General features: G+C 40.5%; 1 protein-coding gene across 3 annotated transcripts in view; it reads right to left on the bottom strand.

Annotated features, from left to right (window-relative positions):
- The window catches only part of dlc1 (DLC1 Rho GTPase activating protein), a 58672-nt gene that overhangs the window by 27407 nt on the left and 11776 nt on the right, over window positions 1-19489 (bottom strand). The window contains exon 1 of one of the 3 annotated variants that reach the window (XM_019889381.1): window positions 163-181. The exons of the other annotated variants lie outside the window; for them this stretch is intronic. The gene's annotated coding sequence lies outside the window, so the exon portion shown is untranslated. Of the gene's footprint in view, window positions 1-162; window positions 182-19489 lie in introns of those variants that run through there. 3 annotated transcript variants of the gene reach the window in all.

The raw sequence follows: 19489 nt of genomic DNA, 5'->3' as shown, positions 1-19489 counted from the left end.
AGAGAGAGAGCGAGAGAGAGAGAGAGAGAGGGGAATATTATTGTTTCTATTTAAAAAAAAAAAGTGAGGGAAGGATATAGTTGTGTCTGTGAGCTAAGGCTGATGCAGGAGAAGGGCACAGAGAATGAGCAAAGAGAGGAATGAGAGATGACGAGAGATTACCGAACAAGGCCAAATCCTCGAGCTCCAAAACACGACCACCCAGTAACCAAAAGTAGACTTTAGATCTCCCCTCAGCTTGCCATGGCTCAAGCAAGCCTGCTTAGAAATGATAGCGGCGGGGGCTGAAAAGCTTGTCTGTTTTGCAGTGAGAAATGCACAATAACAGCATGAACAAGTAGCCCTACTGTATCATCTTTCAATCCTAGTTGAACGGCATCACAGTTAAACTGTACAATTTGCAGTTGTCTCGAAAAGCATAAATCATTGCTGTGCACAAAACTCCTGAAGGTATCACAAGACTTCTTGACATGTTTGGAGGCATCTAACGGGTTAATGCGTGTGCATGTTTCACTTTTTTTGTGTTTTTGTTATTCCAAACACAGTAAGGACACCCGTGTCGGGACGTAGGAAATACAAGCGGATAAACAATTAAAAAAAAAAAAAAGGGTTACACGTCTCTGTCCTAGCTATAGTGGGAGCGGTATTAAGTAAAGGTAGAAGAGAAGAGGAACGGAATGTACCAGAACGTGTGTAATGTTATTGATGTCTTTATCTAAAATGACTCACTTCCCAAGCGCAAGTAGTTATCTTGGTCTGTCACCATGTCCATCATTCAGTCATCAAAGTGTAGGGTGAGTAACACCTTTTTACACTTATATTACAGTAAAGAATGTCAAAATGTTACTTGAAGGAGGAGTTTGCAGTTTTATTTTTTTAAGGAACATACGTGCCCGACAAAGATCAACCTGTCAAGAAACAGAAGGTGTGACCGATGAGGTGCCAATCATTTAACATGCACTCTCAGGCACAATCTGGTCACTAGCATTCGCAAACAGCCTCACGCTGACCTGCTAGCTTGGGCTTTTGGAGCTCAGATGAATGTTTTGGACACTAAGGCTAAGGCTAAAAACTGCCAACTCCCCTTTAAGAACATGAATTTTTAATTTGGGATTTGAGATGGTGATCTTGTAAAAGATTACACAGGTCAACACATTTTTACCAATTTTTGTAATCAGGGATGCAAGTTGAAGGATTTTTTTTTCTCTAGCATATCAGGTTGCCTCAATATAAATATAATCACAATAATATACCCAATTTTGTAATTTATGTCATAACACTCATGACTTTCGGGTTTGATTCTACAAAAGGTGGATTATTGTTTTTTTAATTCATAGCTATCATTTACAATGCATGGTAAAATTGCACCAGCTTTTATAGGACAGATTTAAAAACAAAAAATCAAAACAACTGAAAAATCTGATGCGCTAAAAAAAGGCATTTTTTCAAACAGCATCCATAACATGTTTAGGGACACATAAAACCATCTATGATTTATATTTGCTTTTTACCAGTGTTATTTTTTCATTTCTATTATCTCCCATCGGAAACACGGATTCTAGATTTCAACAAAATAGTTAGCATCCTGGAAAGTAATTTTTACAATTTGTGTTCTTTCCAGTCCACTGTCTTGGAAGTGGCCACTGTCAAGCAAATGAACAAAGGATGTACAAAGTGTTGAGATCCTAGGTGTTAAATCAACATTAAATGCAGGTATCTTTAATTGCGTCTCACTGCTACTGAGTGCAGTGGCAGCTGTAGGTTGGAACCTCGACAGTGCCACCGACACAGAAGAAGTGTCTGGAGGAGGAAAACAAGCATGAAGACTGACCTTCTAGACTTGCAGATTACTGTGTAGAAAACAGATGGAACGTGAAAGGCAGAAAAGTAGAATAAGAAAAATGCTAAAGTACCCCCCCATGGACCTTCCAATATTTCAGCCCTCCTTCTGGCTCACCTTTGGGGTGGATTCTCCTTTTGTAACCCAAAACAAGGAGGCCAAGTGAGGGTCAGTGGACCAACATGTCAGTCCAATAGACACACACACACACACACACACGCCCCCCCCCCACACACACACACTCCCAAGGCCGTGTCAACAAAGACTCACTAAAGAGATAAAAGAGTTTTGACTCCGTCAAAGTTGAGCCTCCTGTAGGACACCTGATGCATATTTGTACATGCAACTACACCAGAATATCACTAATTTTCTTGTGTGGTGTTGAATACATTACAATTTGGGGAAAAATGTCATGCAAACGAATGAGTCTTGCAACTTTCAGTGACAACGTTTCAGATGGCGACTTTAACTGCGGTGAGAGTTTACGTATGTGTGTTGGTGAACGGTGAGCTTCGAAAAACGGGAATCTCCATAGTAGATTTGTCCTTTACGGCAGTGATTGGGGGGCGAGTCAGCGATGTTCCAAGCACACAACAGTGATGCTGAAGTCACCACATCAACACACACCCACACAAAGACACACAACACACAAGTACACACAAACAAAGGAAGTGTGAGGTAGACAGTGGCCCAAATGCTTTGCCGACACCCTCTCCGGGCTTTGATGGACTGACCACAATCACAATGGGGGCAAACACACACACACACACACACACACACACACACACACACACACACACACAAAACAATGGAGACAAGTTTCTCTGGCATATATTTTTAATTGTATGTATAAATAAAAGCCCTTTTTTGGTCTGTTTTGAATCATCCCTTTATAAAGTGACCAACTGGGTGACTGCAGCAGAAAGGGTATATTAGAATATGGTGCAAGAAGGAAAAAGAAAGCTATAGTAACAAAAACAGGCTATACAGGAAGTCTTGCTGAACATTTGCTTTGTGCACTGAGGATAATGGGCTGTCAGGGTGATGGTGTCTTGAGAATGTGCTTGTCTGCACGTTTACAAAACATAAACATGGATTTGAAAGCTGACATTTGAAACTTTGCTTAGAACCTGTTGACACTCACCTCAAATTTGTTGGAATTTCTAAACAAATCTTCTTAATGTCCACCCTTATCCCTTAAACCCTAATTCACGACATAGTCCCGCACGATACAGTAGCCTATATAGTTTCATCATATTGTTTGGCTATTTGGACAGCCAGCTAGTTACTTGCATATCATGTGACTGCCGTAGCTGTCATGACCCATCGCCGCTTTAAGATTTCCAACTATTTATTGCAGGGGGAAAAAAATGGTATTTGATTTCTATTTTTGTGCATATTTTCAATGAAATAAAGTGAATGAATTATTTGTATAGTTACTGTATTGCTTTGATGTTTGTGCCACAGGAGAACGGCTGGCTTCCTTCAAAAGTATGCAACCCCCAAATTTGAATTTTTCTATGGCACAGTATGATATAATGATATGTCATATACTTTGAGTAAACTTTGAGTATCATCTCAGTATCTTGAGGCCAGGCCGGGTGCCGTCTTTTTTAGAAATCAAAATATGGTCACCCTAGAAGTGTGTAAACGTCCAGACACAGTCATGGTTACTCACACTGCTGGTGGCTAACGTTAGCAGTCACCCGACTACATGCAAGTCACTTTCTTTATCTTCACAAATGCAATTTTATTGGGACATTCATTAGAACTTTTACTGCTGGTCAACAGCTTTTAGTGCGGGTAATTACCATTCACATCAAGGTCTGCTTTGAGTTGATGCCTAGCTACTCGCTGTAGTGAAATCTACTGCGATAGGAAGAAGACTTGCACAAACTATTGACACTATGGTCTTATCTATTTGGTGAATAACTTTCTTCATCGCTCATTAAATGCAGACCAAGATGGGCCAAATACAACTTATGACCAATTACAAGGGGTTCGACTCAGTCATCAGGTTTTCATAGTCTTTTGGTTTTTACTCAAAACAAACCTCCACGATCTAGGAAGAGCTTAGCACTGATACATTTCAGATCAGTGAATGTTTATATACTCCAACAATGTAATATTTTTCATTTCACTTGACGAATCCCATTCCTTGAGCATGGCTGTGATCATGACGCGAAGAATTCCAAAGTTTTCTGATAAAGCACAACCATATGTGGCTCTGGTTTATCCTTGGCGCTCTGACAATGGCGAAAGGATCACTGGCCAACACTTAGGTGTAAAAGATAAAGTCAACACTGTGAAAGTTGACCTACACACACACGCGCGCACACGCACACACACACGCACACACACACGCACACATATATATATATATATATATATATATATACACATATATATACACACACACACACACACAGAACTATATATTGTGAGCCCTGATACTAATAATGCTCCTCTAGGGCGCCTTCCCAGCGACTGTCAACTTGGTTCTGGTGTTGCGTCCCACCACTTTGCTGCAGCGGGCACTGTCAGACTTCCTCTTCAAGTTCAACAAGGATGAGTTCAAAATGAAGGTGGGGCTGACCTCCTTGTTATTGTCATTCCCGGGACTTCCTGTCTCGTAATTGGATCAATTTGTCTGCTGTGCTTGACTCTGCTCTGCTTCTTATGCGTCCTTGCAGGTGGTCATGCTGAGTTCGGTGACCGAGCTCCATGCCTACATCGACCCCGGACAACTAACAACGGAATTGGGGGGCACACAAGAATACTGCCATGAAAGCTGGATTTCCCACCGCACTGTATGCACGCACGCACACACGCTCCTCAGGGTCACCATCTTTTGGAAACACATTGTTCTTTTTTTAGGCACCAATGGATCTGTCTGTCTCTGTTTCTGCATTTCCGATGCAGGCAATTGAAGCGTTTGCTCTGATGGTGAAGACGACGGCTCACACTCTGCAGGCCTTTGGCACCGAGCTTGCAGAAACAGAAATGCCCAATGATGCTGAGGCCACCACCAGCCTGCTGGACTTGCATTCTCAAAAAAAAGACAAAATGAAGGTCTCTTTCTCACTCTCTGTCATGGGTAGAGTTTCTCATAATTACTTTGAAAGAAAAAGAAAAGTATCTGCACTAATTTGGATTTGCACTTTGCTGGTCATTTTTTTCCAAAAAGTGAATTTTTGGATGCTACTATTTGTCATTATCATGTGGTTGATGTACTCAGAGGAAATTTCTCATCTCTTCTTGCCAGGCGCCCCCCCCCCCCCCAGACTGACTGAGGGATGCCTTTGAAAGTTCAGAGGCGGTGATTGGTGAGCGGGAATTCTTTCAAGTGCCACGAGAGTGAGCCCGAACACCACTCGAGATCCCGATACCACAACTTGGACAAACCCTGGAGTCAACCTGGAATAAAATTAAAAACGGGTTTCCGGGAAGGAATACGGCTTTCTTCAAAATATTTATTCAGGCAATATGAAACTTTTATTTTTCTCACTACAAATATCTAACTTTCTCATATTACGCCCCTCCAAAGAGATACAACTTTATTCTTCAGATTTATTTTAATCAGAAAAAAATGAGATTCCACTTTATTTCCTGAAAAAAATCTACAGTAAAAGTTTTATCTATTTGGTAATATTCCACCTTGATTGCTTCAATAAAATACAACTCAGCAAAGACAGGAAAAAAAAGTTTTTAAAAAGTCGTGTCACAATATTTAACTCATGAATTGCCTCTAAGTATAAAACTGTAATGATGTCATCAAGGTTTGAATGCTCGAGTGTAGAGGGAGCAAAATTGTCAATATTTTATCAGACTGTTATTGAGTACTGTAATACAATTTAAATCTTATTCACCTTTAAAATTGCATACCTATCTTTGTGTATATACACGCCCATGTGTGTATGTGTATATATATATATATATATATATATATATATATGCAGAAAAGTACTAAAACATGTGCAAGGACATGCTTGTAAATCACCAAGACATGAGTCCCCTTATTGTGCGCTATAATAATTTTTCTCATCCAGTTCAGTTCATATCACTCACTGGAATACTTCAAGAATGTATTCTAATTGATTAGAACAGTAGCTGTACATTTCGAGAAAAAACAATTGATGAGCAGTGTTCCAAATTCTGAATAACGCCATTGAACACACACACACACACACAGAGCAGGTTATTGCGCCTAATTGGCATATTGGTCATGGATAAGGAAACGAGATTATGAATTTGTTGCTTTAGGCCAAAAGAGAGGGAAGGAGGTGGAAGTGAAGAGCCTGAGGGTAATTGCGAGATATTTGAGAGACCATAGAAAGGCATTTGGGAAAAAAAAAAGATGACAGTGATTTTAACATTTCTCTCTGGGCTGTAAAAATAGAAGGAAAGAAGGAATTCTTTCTTGCTTCCTCCCATAAATATAGACATGAACTCAAATGTTTTATGGTTGATTTTTCAGGACAGGAAGTGAATGAAACAAGTCACAAAAAAGTAGGATAGATGAATGCGACACAGAGGGAGTTTGTGTGTCTGACTACATTTTCGAAGAAGGGCAAGAGGCGGAGGTCTTGTGGAAACCAACTAAATATTCTGGGAATGACGCTCTGCCTGGAAATCTCTATTCTGTTCGGAATAAGTTAGATGCTCTTGAGTCAGGCTTTCCAAACTGAACACACCCATTCATCAACCAAGATTTCCATTCATCCATCCATTTTCTGTACTGCTCGTCCTCACTCGGGTCGCGGGTGAGCTGGAGCCTACCCCAGCTGATTTCAGGCAAAGGCAAAGTGTTAATCCCGGACCTGTCGCCAAACAATGCCACACACTCGTATTCACACCTATGGGCACTCAGACAAAACCCACATAAACCCAGACAGGAAGAACATGTAAACTTCTTACAGCAAACCACAGAAGTGAATTCCCAAAATCAGACCAGTCTGCTGTCTGGGCATGTATTAGTCATTGCAAACCAGTAACCAAGCAAGACAGTCAATACAGCACTGGACTCATACCAACAACGCTTGCATGAGGGTGGGGACGGCACATGAGCAAGGAGATAAAATGTCTCCGCTACATCTACTGTTATTAACACATGCACCAGATCTGTATTTATACGAGCAGAATGTGTTTTCCATGTTTGTTTTGTGACTCAAAAATGAGTCATTCTCATAATGAGCACAACAAACGAATTGGTCATCGCAAAGTAGTTAAACGCCTTCGCCAAGTCGAATTGCGTGAAGATGTCGTTTCAGGGAGGTGATGTCATGATTGCGCCCTGTGATTGGCTGTAGCTGGCAAAGTTGGCAAAAGATGGCTTCGTGTAGGTGGTTCAAGTCACGCACGAATGAGAGCGCGGATGAAAATCCAGTCTGACGCATGGATGGAAAATATAAGCATGGCAAAAGTGCACATTTTCAATTGTGTGCTCACATCTTTGTGTTTATAGACAGACTGTAGCAGTGTTTATTCTAAGGCTGTGGAGATTCTTCCATTGTGAGCCAAACAGAAACAAAAAGAGAAAATGAATTCCTCAAACAAACCTGAAAAAAAAATTTGCTGTATTTATGTACATTTGTCTGGATGTCAAACTCCCAAATTGTTTCATATCCACTGTTATCCAGATACACCCAAGAATTAAATGCTGAATCTTTGTCTTTGGACCATGGGTATTCCTCTCTGCCAATTTTGGTGTGTTTTGTTTCGCGTTTTGTGTGTCCTGCTGACTCACAAAGTTCCTACACTACATGTACAGTATATTCCCATGCACAATTTCCACTGTAAAAGAGGAAAACGTATAGAATTCTCTTCCCTGTTCACATTAATTTCCTGCTTTTCATTTGTGCAATGGCTTCTTCCAAAAATCATGCCAATCGTAAATTCCAAGATACAATATGTCCATTTTATTTTCCTGTGTGCAGAATCCGCCCGCGTTTAAAACAGGAAGTCGATGCTTTAGTCGCGCTTGGCCTGACCTGCGACCCGTCTCGACCTCTCACGAGGCACGTAACAAAGCACGCAGACATCAAGACTGTCATGAGAAACACAAACCAGGTTCAGTCAGACGACTCTCACTGATCCAAAGACTTCTATGCAAATATGCGACCGCCAGCGCCAACACCAATGCTTTGAATTTTTGGAGATTTCTGCTGACTTTTAACAGCCCCCTTCTTGTCACTGTTTTGAAGATAAGATGAAGGAAGCTACTGCAGATCAAAGGGAGCTTGGAAAAAGGAGGCAAGCACTATGGACAATCTTATTACAACAATATGAGCAGATGTAAATACATACACTCAGAATGTATTCACCCATCCAACCATTTTCTTCAGCACATATCCTCTTTAGGGTCATATGCCATCTGACTTTGGGCGAAAGGCAGGCTAAACCCTGGAATGGTTGGCAGTCGATAACAGGGCACATATAAAGAGAGGAAGCCATTCATACACATACTCACCCTCACATGATCACTGACATGCAACTGAACCACACTGGAAAAAAAATGGTGTGTTGAATTTACAGTAATCCCTCATTTATCGCGGGGGTTACGTTCCAAAAAGAACCTGTGATAAGTGAAATCCGTGAAGTAGGATTTATTAAAAAAAAAAAAAAAAAGCCCAAAAAATGTGAGAGGGAAGCAATTTCAAATGTGCAACATACAGCACAACATTTGACAATAAAGTTGTACTTGGTACTTGATAGTCAGCTTTATTTTTTACAGTTATTATACAATACTGAACTATGTATATAATGCAGAGGCAATTGCTCTAAGACTGCAAGGGAAGCTCAGCTTCCCCTAAAATGTCAAAAAGTAAGTGATCAAATACAGTACTCAATTTTATTTCACTAAGTGTTTGCACCCAATAAACTCATATGGATCTAGATACATTTTTTAAGTAGACTAAAAATCTACTGAAAAAAAACGTATCTGCATCCAGATGACTTTATTGGGTGCAACAGCATGATAAAAATTCATAGTTTTTCAGTGCAGAGTAAACTTCTACACCATCAGTGACTGTTACACTTGGACTATACTGTGAACCTCCGCCTATTCACGCTTCACCATTTGTAAACTCACCTATTTGCATTTTTTTTTTCCTGCAGAACCAAACGAACAAGTAGTTGCCCCAAAACACAGCTCTTCACGCTTTCAGTTTCATGCTCCAACATTGCTCCTTCAAAGGTGCCACGTTAGCGGAGAAGTAGCTAAATTTGGCTGCCAGCTGAAAGTCGGCTCGCTTGGTTGTAATCAGCAGCGTCATGGGAGATTCCGAGACGCCGGACAGGCAGGTGAGGCTCTTTGTAGGGTTAACGCTAGCATAAGAGGGCTGGTGAACTTCTCAAGATGATGCAGAAAAAGGTCCAGATCATAAGTGGCGGTGGTGAAAGGTAACCTGGTATCAACTGCAACAGTCAGGTTCTTAGAACAAACAAATAACTGCCTTTTATAAAACTGGCTTTAAATCTACAAGAAGAAATGCCATAACTTTGTAAAAAGAAATAAGAAAAAAGCTAACATTTTTCATCCCATGTTGAAATCTTTGGGACAGTTAAAAACACACAAAATCTCAACATGATGTGGAAAAAAACAAACTGATTTGTGTTCTGCATCTGCAGACAGCTGTCACTCCAATGTGTCCCCTGGGGGCGTAATTAATTCCCTGAATGGAATGTAGAACAGATATTTGTGACAATCTAGTTTGAATGACCTAAACGTGCATTTTCAGATTTGAGTTGATTTAAAAAAAACCCAAAAAACAGACAACATAGTTCAAGTAATTACACATATTTTTAAGCTTTCAAGGTTTTCAAGTATTTTTCCTGAGTAATTTTCCATGGTGTGCAGGTGATCATCTGCACTACAGCTCATCTGACAAATCCCAGCGAGAAGGCAGACGTTGTCCTGATGTTAACTCATTACTCAGGAGACAGCATGACCCACTAAACCAGAGATGGGCATGACACAAATAAGAAAAACGCCTTGAGCACAACATTTGACAATAAAGTTGTACTTGGTACTTGATAGTCAGCTTTATTTTTTACAGTTATTATACAATACTGAACTATGTATATAATGCAGAGGCAATTGCTCTAAGACTGCAAGGGAAGCTCAGCTTCCCCTAAAATGTCAAAAAGTAAGTGATCAAATACAGTACTCAATTTTATTTCACTAAGTGTTTGCACCCAATAAACTCATATGGATCTAGATACATTTTTTAAGTAGACTAAAAATCTACTGAAAAAAAACGTATCTGCATCCAGATGACTTTATTGGGTGCAACAGCATGATAAAAATTCATAGTTTTTCAGTGCAGAGTAAACTTCTACACCATCAGTGACTGTTACACTTGGACTATACTGTGAACCTCCGCCTATTCACGCTTCACCATTTGTAAACTCACCTATTTGCATTTTTTTTTTCCTGCAGAACCAAACGAACAAGTAGTTGCCCCAAAACACAGCTCTTCACGCTTTCAGTTTCATGCTCCAACATTGCTCCTTCAAAGGTGCCACGTTAGCGGAGAAGTAGCTAAATTTGGCTGCCAGCTGAAAGTCGGCTCGCTTGGTTGTAATCAGCAGCGTCATGGGAGATTCCGAGACGCCGGACAGGCAGGTGAGGCTCTTTGTAGGGTTAACGCTAGCATAAGAGGGCTGGTGAACTTCTCAAGATGATGCAGAAAAAGGTCCAGATCATAAGTGGCGGTGGTGAAAGGTAACCTGGTATCAACTGCAACAGTCAGGTTCTTAGAACAAACAAATAACTGCCTTTTATAAAACTGGCTTTAAATCTACAAGAAGAAATGCCATAACTTTGTAAAAAGAAATAAGAAAAAAGCTAACATTTTTCATCCCATGTTGAAATCTTTGGGACAGTTAAAAACACACAAAATCTCAACATGATGTGGAAAAAAACAAACTGATTTGTGTTCTGCATCTGCAGACAGCTGTCACTCCAATGTGTCCCCTGGGGGCGTAATTAATTCCCTGAATGGAATGTAGAACAGATATTTGTGACAATCTAGTTTGAATGACCTAAACGTGCATTTTCAGATTTGAGTTGATTTAAAAAAAACCCAAAAAACAGACAACATAGTTCAAGTAATTACACATATTTTTAAGCTTTCAAGGTTTTCAAGTATTTTTCCTGAGTAATTTTCCATGGTGTGCAGGTGATCATCTGCACTACAGCTCATCTGACAAATCCCAGCGAGAAGGCAGACGTTGTCCTGATGTTAACTCATTACTCAGGAGACAGCATGACCCACTAAACCAGAGATGGGCATGACACAAATAAGAAAAACGCCTTGCACATGCAGGAATTAAACAGTCCCAGACAGTTTTATTTTTTCAAGGCCATAACTGTATTTGCATGCTTGTCATACTTTTCAGTGGATTTCAATAAACATTGACCAACAGAGATGCTTCTTGATGATTACAGCTCACCTTGGACATTTGAAATGTTTGCCTTTATGAATAGCTGACCCAAATCACGTGGACAGGAATCCGAGGAATTCTCTCAATCATAAGCCTAATGCAAATAAACACCAGAAATAAAGCAGCCATTCGGCTCTCTCTGAGTAAACTGTGGATAGAATTGCATGATGAACTGCACAATAAATTAATTTCAAGGCAATAGTTTGGTCAGCAATTTTATAATTGAATGGATTATTTTTCCGACAGATTCCTGCATGTATTGTCTTCAAAGGTACCGATAACCGATAACCGACGTGTAATAAACTCACAGTAGTGTAATAAACTCACAGCAGACCGCTTGGGAATTTTAATCAGAGATTATTTGTGCTTCTCCTGCCATTATAGTTTGTAGTTAATGGGATTATTACCAGCCGGACATTTGAATAATTTCCCCGGTCACTTCTGTACACTTTATGAAATAGTAGACCCCCACTACGGTCCATATCTCACCCTCTGGAGTAGAGAACATGTTGGTTTATTTACACGAGGAGCTAATGGACAGTGCTGATCGGTTTTGGGGTGAGTTTTTGCAGAGATGAACAGGAGCCGCCCTCATCCTCCTGGTCCTCATCGGTCCCGTGGGGAAGATTGCTCAATTTCTGTGCATGTCGGAAAACTAATCCCATCCAGCTGGAGACTGGCAGCAGTGACTGATCCACCATATGCCCAACAGATTTTGCTCTTGTTCTCATTGCTGACCTTTTCTGTGTTTATGCAGTTACCCCCATTCTCTCAAGAATGAAGAAATGAGAGTGGACAGGAAACATAAAACAGGGCCGACTATACATGAACAATACCGGCTTGATGTTTCAGCGTAATATTTCAAAATAAAAGCAAGTCAACGTCACGGCGTCTCAGTTCGGAATAATGAGAACATGGTGAAGTTTTCCACCACCAGTGGGTGGAGGATAATCCCGGGCAACAGTCACGTAGTTTTTCTCTGCACCACCTGACGATGGATAAAGACCATGAAAAGTACTTGTCAGAAAGTTTAGCAGTCAAGTCTTGGATCTCTGTCAGTCAGTTTCTAACTTTGCAGTTTTCATGACTTGTGTCTACTTTTAAACCAAGGCATGTTCAAAGTGAAATGTATAAAAAATTCATCAGTTGGTGTGCACATATGTGTCATGTTTCCTTCAAAAGCGAGATTGTGAACTACTGAACCAACATGCATAATTCAGCATTTTCAGTCATTTTTGTAGGTCTTGTGTGGAATGGAATCGTTCTGACAAGGTCGGTGTATGTACAGTGTGTAAAACAGAACCAAAAACACAGAACAATTACTGTATCCTCTAAAGTTTAGAGGATTTACAGTCTACACCCTCTCAAATCATAGAATCAAGAGATGCTGTCGCTTCCATGCATGTGGTACAAATAGCTTCAAGGCACCGAGGCCAGAGAGGAGCGAGCAAACAGATTGAAAGGAGAAGATGATGTTGATGTTGTGGCCTTTTCCACTCACAGGTTTTAAACTTGAGCCTCCAAACTGTCATGCTCATGATGCATCAGACTGAGCGGCCTTTCAAGCTCACATTTCAGTGTATGCATATTAGAAGGGGCCGCTCAAGCGGTTCACATGACACCTATACTAATCTAACATGAAGTCTGTCAAAGAGAAGAAAAGTCCAAGCAGTTTAAGTGCTCATTAAGTTTCAAATCAAAGTTATTCCAGAAACCGGATAACGCAAATTAGATAAAAATCAATAATGGGTATCCAGCGTCACCTCGGGCAACATACAAAAAACATTTTCATCAGTGTTTTTTATAATGGGGCTACTGTTTGCTTTCAAGTTGAATCATGTTCGGAAATGACTGATAGTGACCTTTAATGGTGTTTTTTTTTTTTTTTCCCCAGGAAAGGCTGGCCACACTTTGTGTTAACTGACCCTGACCTCACGCACACATCCACAGACATTGAGTTGTACAGGTGTCACTTCACCAACGTGCTAATGCTAAGTGCTCCACTGCTTGTATTATGACCAACAATACGGAGGTAAAAGAGGAGGTCGGCCTGGACACGGAGGGTGACACTCAGCCATTGGCCTTGTGTTCCTCCATTCGAGAGACAATGGGAGTTACACTCCCTGTGTGACCGTAAGGTTAAAGGTCAGTGGCAACACATCTTAAAGGCAAGGCGGAAAAGACACATTAAGTGGCCGCTCTGTCTACAGAGTGATTAGGTCTCCATTGGAATGAACTGGCAGCTCTGTCAGCCAGTCTTGACTTTAAATACACGAAAGAAAGATAGATAGATAGATAGATAGATAGATAGATAGATAGATAGATAGATAGATAGATAGATAGAAACATGGACATATAGAAACATGGACATAGTAGGATTAGTTGACCCTATGTTATGATTAGTAGTATGTGGTAGACACTGAATCCAAACTTTAAAGAAAAGTCGAGTGTTTTTTTGTTTGTTTTTTTACTTGAGCTGTAAAAGGCTGGTATTAAGGAACAGGAATTCACCAAGAATTTCCAGCATGATCTCCAAAGTCTCCTGTCCAGCGCTGTTGCGAGCCACGCATTGGTAAGTTCCTTTGTCAGCCATGCTGACGTGCTGGATCCTAAAGGGTGACGTGTCCTTGATCCCAACAGGAAGACCATTGTGAAACCAATTGACCTCTGGGCTCGGCTCCCCCTGGACCACACATAGTTCATTTCTTTAAAAAAAAAAAAAAAAAAGCACACCCCCTTTGTTGAATGAGTTTCATAATAATAACATTTTGCAAGGGAGAGTTTCAGTTCTTCTGGAATTTGCAGTAAAAGGTGCAATTGAATTTCAAATTAAATTTATGTTGTTTAATTTGCCATTTGTAAAAATATAAATATCTGCAACTAGTTCAGGGCGTCCCCCGCCTACTGCCCGAAGACAGCTGGGATAGGCTCCAGCACGCCTTGCGACCCTTGTGAGGATAAGCGGATCAGAAAATTAGTTATATTTATTGCATCACTAAATAGTTTGGACATTAAACCTAGTGGATTAACGAAAACTAAAAAACTAAAAAAAATTTAAAAAAAAAATCTTGAATTGACAGAGCCCCCCCAAAAAAAAAAAAAAAGACCCAGTGAGGCATGTAAGACTCTCAAAAGGCAACAGACACAGGAAATGAAGGCCCACCAAAGAGTAAACAAGCAACATACCATGAGATCAGGCACCCCGAGAGGCAGTTAAGTCACCAGAGATGAAGCCGTTTTAATGGCGTACTAAAAGATGTTGTTGGTACCCATCTGGAAAAGATTCAAATGGAATGTGACTATTCTACATCTAATGACCAGTGACGAGCCCTCACACCATTATCCAAAGTGATGCCGCACACAAAAAAAACAAAAAAAAAAACAAAACTGTCTATCTTGTAACAGGTTTGTCTTTTAACATAGACTGTGACTATATTCCAATCTCAGACCACCAGAGAGTGTCCATAATAGTCCAAAAATGTTACATTCAACCCACATCATGTGTGCGCAACCCTCTATGATACCAAAATAAGCTACAGCACCAACTTTAACAATACACTGTTTGGTAACTCACGCAAATGGTGTGTTTTGATTTTCTAAAAGTGATGGTTTTAGAGGTGCAAGGATTGTGAATGAAAGTGACAGTATGAACTTACTGTAGATGGATATACAGTACACTTAGGAAGGTCCAGGAACAGCTCGTCTTAGAATATGAAATCCTCAAGCTAATGGTAAGGTCTGGAGGGGTATTTATAAAACCAATGAGAAGCGTCAGTCTATTTTTTTTCTCTCATTTATTTTTACAACTGATATCGTTGTGTAAAAAGAGCCAAGAAGCAGCCTCGCTCAGAATTTCTGCTGACAGGAGCAAAGGTGTTGGCTCGACTGGCTCGAAAATCTGCGGTGCGAAATCAGACATTCTCAAGCAGCGTGGCAGGAGCAAATTCCACAATGTGCGTAAATATTTGCGCACACCACTTTAGACTCTAAGGTGGCCTGAATCAAGGCTTCAATGAGTATCAGCACGGCAAGGATCTGCACCCCATTGCAATGAATCGTCAGCAGGTACTTAAGTGGGTTTGTTTTTCCAGCTTCTATCTGGATGTCTGAGTGCTTGAGGGAGTGGAGAGTTTTGCCCAAATTCTATGCCTTACAATCACATCACCTTCCAGCTGGAGTGAAGGCAAGGGCAGCCAACAGGACAATGGGAAGTCAAGAGCATCAAGTGGGATTCTTCTGGTATGGCTGAAAAGTGCTGGACTTCTCACTTTACTGACTATTAACATAAAACGGAAATCAACGAAAAGGCGCAATAGAATCCTTAAGATCCTTGCAAGGCACCATAGAAATACAAAGTAATTTATTTTTGTTCATTCGTTTTTCAATGAACACTCAAAAATTGAGAAAAAAAAAAGTATGTCTCCGAAGCACGAGTGTCAAACTCAACGTCTGTCGGCCAAATCCGCCCTGACGCATTATTTTTGGTCCCCACAAAAGCAAACAAAGTGTGCCTTGCTGAATGGAATCGTTCTTTTTATTTTGGCAGAAAACTGGTACCAAAATTGCTAATTTTCATCTTTTTTTTTTCTAACAGGGATTTGAAATACTACAACACATAATACAACAGTCCCAAAATGTAAATTGAAATTTAAAAAGTTTCATTATTTTCCATGGGATTTTCTTTTTTTCTTTTCTTTCTTTCTTTCCGTCTGTCTCTCCAGTGATTGAGAGTTCAATCTGGGAATTTTTTACTGTGTTTTACAAATTCTCTATGTATTTCTGCGATTTTGCATACACTGTGACGGTACATACAAACTCAAAGTACATCATATTTTAGACGAATATATCAAGCACAGATCATATCTTGAAGCCTTTCTCCAACAAGCTACTCGGGATCAAAAATCTTGAATGGCAAAGACAAAACAAATCGGAGAAATTGGTCCTCAATAAAACAGAGACAGGTCTTTTCATGACAACCACAAGGTGTACTAAAGGACCATACTTGCAAAAAAGCGAAAGTGAGAAAATACTTGAAGGAGAGGGGGTGCGGTAAAGGAAGCAAAGTAAACAAGTTTGGCGTGAGCTTGCTCGAGTCACTGGGTTCAGCAAAACATTCCAGAGACTTCGAAACAAGCGGCCTTGTGAATGCACGGGGGCAGAAACAAGGGGGCTTTAAATCACTGAACAGGAACCGTGTTGAAGGACTCAAACTCAATCATAAATATCTCAAGAGTGCTCACCGTCCCACATTGAAATGACAAGTTTAGTGATTACCTTTCACGTATATCATCATGGAACAATCAGCCCGAATCACATGAACGGACATTGCGAGAAGAGAGAATAAAACTAACATCTACTCACTGGAGCAGAAATGATAAACTCTCTGTCGAAAACATAGGCCCAGGATTTTTATCCAAAATATATATTGTGCTATAAAGAATTGAGCAGCTAATTTAGGTCCTCGTGAAGACATCGCCACTGAATGCGTTTATTGTTCAAGTGTGCAGCGTCATTTCCTCACGAGACTCATGCCAGCTTCAGGAAAGGTCTACTAAGGCAAGCAGAGATGAGAGGAAGCAATGGTACTGGCCTACTTTTTTGTTTTCCTCATGACTAGATGGATGCTGGCGTTACACTGGGGAGAGAGTGGAGCTTTTATCCTTCCTTGATAAAATAATAATCGGTTTCTTTTTATAGACACAGTCTGAAGAGCTTGGCCTAAATGTGAACGCATCCTAAAACGTGATTTGCAAACGTGGCAATTGGAGTCTCAGAACAAACAAGGCTAATCTTAAATGCACTTGAAAATTTTGCAAACGTGGCAATTGGAGTCTCAGAACAAACAGTTGTGCTCGGCACAAGGCTAATCTTAAATGCACTTGAAAACTGAGTTAACACTAATTTAAATTGTGAAGAAGAGGATGCGCACAGTTGACATTTGTTTTTTCAGCAGCGGATTAAGCTCTGAAAAGCTCTTGGGGTAAGAATATCTTGTTGAGGCTAATTTGCTACATGGGCGCCTGCTGCGCTTTTATTCACAGAGATCTCGACTGATGTCACAGCGTGTGCTCCTTCTGACTTCCTCTTTGGACGTCTTTGAGGCGTGAAATGATCCTGCTGGGTCCCCTTAGGCCCACAATGGACACAGGACATCTGTGTCATTTAAGGGTATGCGAGGCCCGAGTAGACCGGAACATGTCATTGGACCTCCCATTGACACACTCTTGAGTCACATACAAAAGCTTGGTTGCCACTTCACAATAACGCATTCAAGCACAAGGAGGTGTGCACATGCAAAAACACACAGTCACGTTACACATCGGATTGTGGACAAGTCGGCTGAATAAGTCTGACAAGTGTAGCTTCTGAATTAACTGACAAGGGAACCTACACTGCAAGTCCACTAGTGATGGTGTTAAACAGAATGTCGGTGTTGCTTTAACACCACTCAGCCATAAAATAGCCTGTGTAGTCTTATATGTTACACTGATACTTTGTTAAAATGGATGTGACCCTGACTGGTGTCTTTTTGAAATTGAAACCACGCCTTCAGTCATGATTGAAGTTCACTGTTTGAAGTCGAGAAAATTTTCTTTGGCATGGCATCATTTTCCTCCTTGCTTGCAAGATGGAATCAAACTTCCCTAAGGTAAGCAAAACACCCCTCAACTCACCTCATAACTTGAATTTTGTGGTTCATATTTTTATAACACATATCATTAGCCAATAAATAATATTGCAGATCAGTTTCACATCTTTACAATACTTTAAAGTGTAAATATGTCACATGGGCCACTTGGCCAATCATAGCTGTATTTTCTGTGACATCACATGGTCACGGCGGCAATACAGCCAGTCGGGTTTGTTGAGACGGTATTGAACTATTCTCCAAAATGTAACATGCAAATGAAATGACAATGAAAGGAAAGCGTCCTGCCTCCAATCTGGAAGACAAGGCCTCACCAACTAGTTATGAGAGTATTGAGTTGCACAAACCTTCAGGGTTTTATTACTTGGCCATGTAGTCCTACTGGAAATGAACTTGGCCGCCCAGATTCCCATTCTTAGCAAGTACCCTCGGTGAATTGTACATGAAAGGCAGCTGTTTTTTTATTTTATTTATTTATTTATTTTTACAACAGCCCCCTGACTGACATCCCGCCCTGCTAAAACAAAAAAAATATATTTCCCTCCCATCTTTTTCCATTTTCAAGCATTTTTGAAAAAGCTCTGGGGAGCCACTGGGTGGGGCGCTAAAGAGCCGCATGCGGCTCGAGTGCCGCGTGTTGCCGACCCCCGTTCTACACTATTCAGATCAGGTGAAAGCGTCTGATCAAATGCCCAGTACCATTTTAACATTCTTATGTCTATGCAAGCATAAAAATAGAGTTGAGCGCAAAATTTTATGAGAAATGTGAACACTAGTTGCTTGGCAGATGTGCCTCAAGCATCCAATTTTTATTTTTATTTTTATGTTCTCGATTTCCATACAAGGGGAAAAGAACACCGAAACATCTCTTTTCCAGTGTTTTTCATATCAAGCACCTTGTTGAGGCTGCACCCTCTCTCTGACTAAATATTACAAAAAGGCACAAAAAGTCTGAGGTGTCATGTCAATGTCCCACATGCCATCTTCCATGACAATGCTTTGCCAGCGCCTGGTGTGACGTATAAAATATTTCAGATGACAACAATTGCTTTTAACACAACAGATGTTGAAAGAAAAATTGCACACCATGGTTCCGAGTTTCTGATATTTCATATCCCACAGGTTCTGCTAGGTCCTTAAAACTACGTCACAAGCTGTCACATTTAAAAGTTGACTTCCACGCACTACTGTGTGTCTGTGATGTTCACAAAGGACACAGAGAGAGCCCAAAAAAAAAGGTGGAAAGTAAGCAGCGTGAAAGGAGCTATTGAGTAGTATACACTCACACAATTCGTCTTATGTTTGGTAGTGCTTATTTAACGTAGAGTGCAATTTAGTAACACTCAATACAGGGATGAGTGAAATTGGTAGTAAGTAGCACACATGGGCCTATACAGAGTGCAGAGTCACAAGCAAGCCTAATGTGAAAGCTGACTGACTTTTTTGACTTTCGTTGACATTTCTCAACCAGTGGCAGTAGACCTCTAATTATTTTGGTTTAGCCCTTTGGAACACACAACGGCTTGTTTTGAACAGAAGATGCATTTATTTGG

The sequence above is a fragment of the Hippocampus comes genome, unplaced genomic scaffold (genome assembly GCF_001891065.2).
Source record: "Hippocampus comes isolate QL1 unplaced genomic scaffold, H_comes_QL1_v1.1 scaffold86, whole genome shotgun sequence".
NCBI classification, from domain to species: domain Eukaryota; kingdom Metazoa; phylum Chordata; class Actinopteri; order Syngnathiformes; family Syngnathidae; genus Hippocampus; species Hippocampus comes.
Note: the sequence above shows the minus strand (reverse complement) of the source record. Positions and strands in the feature narration are given on the sequence as shown.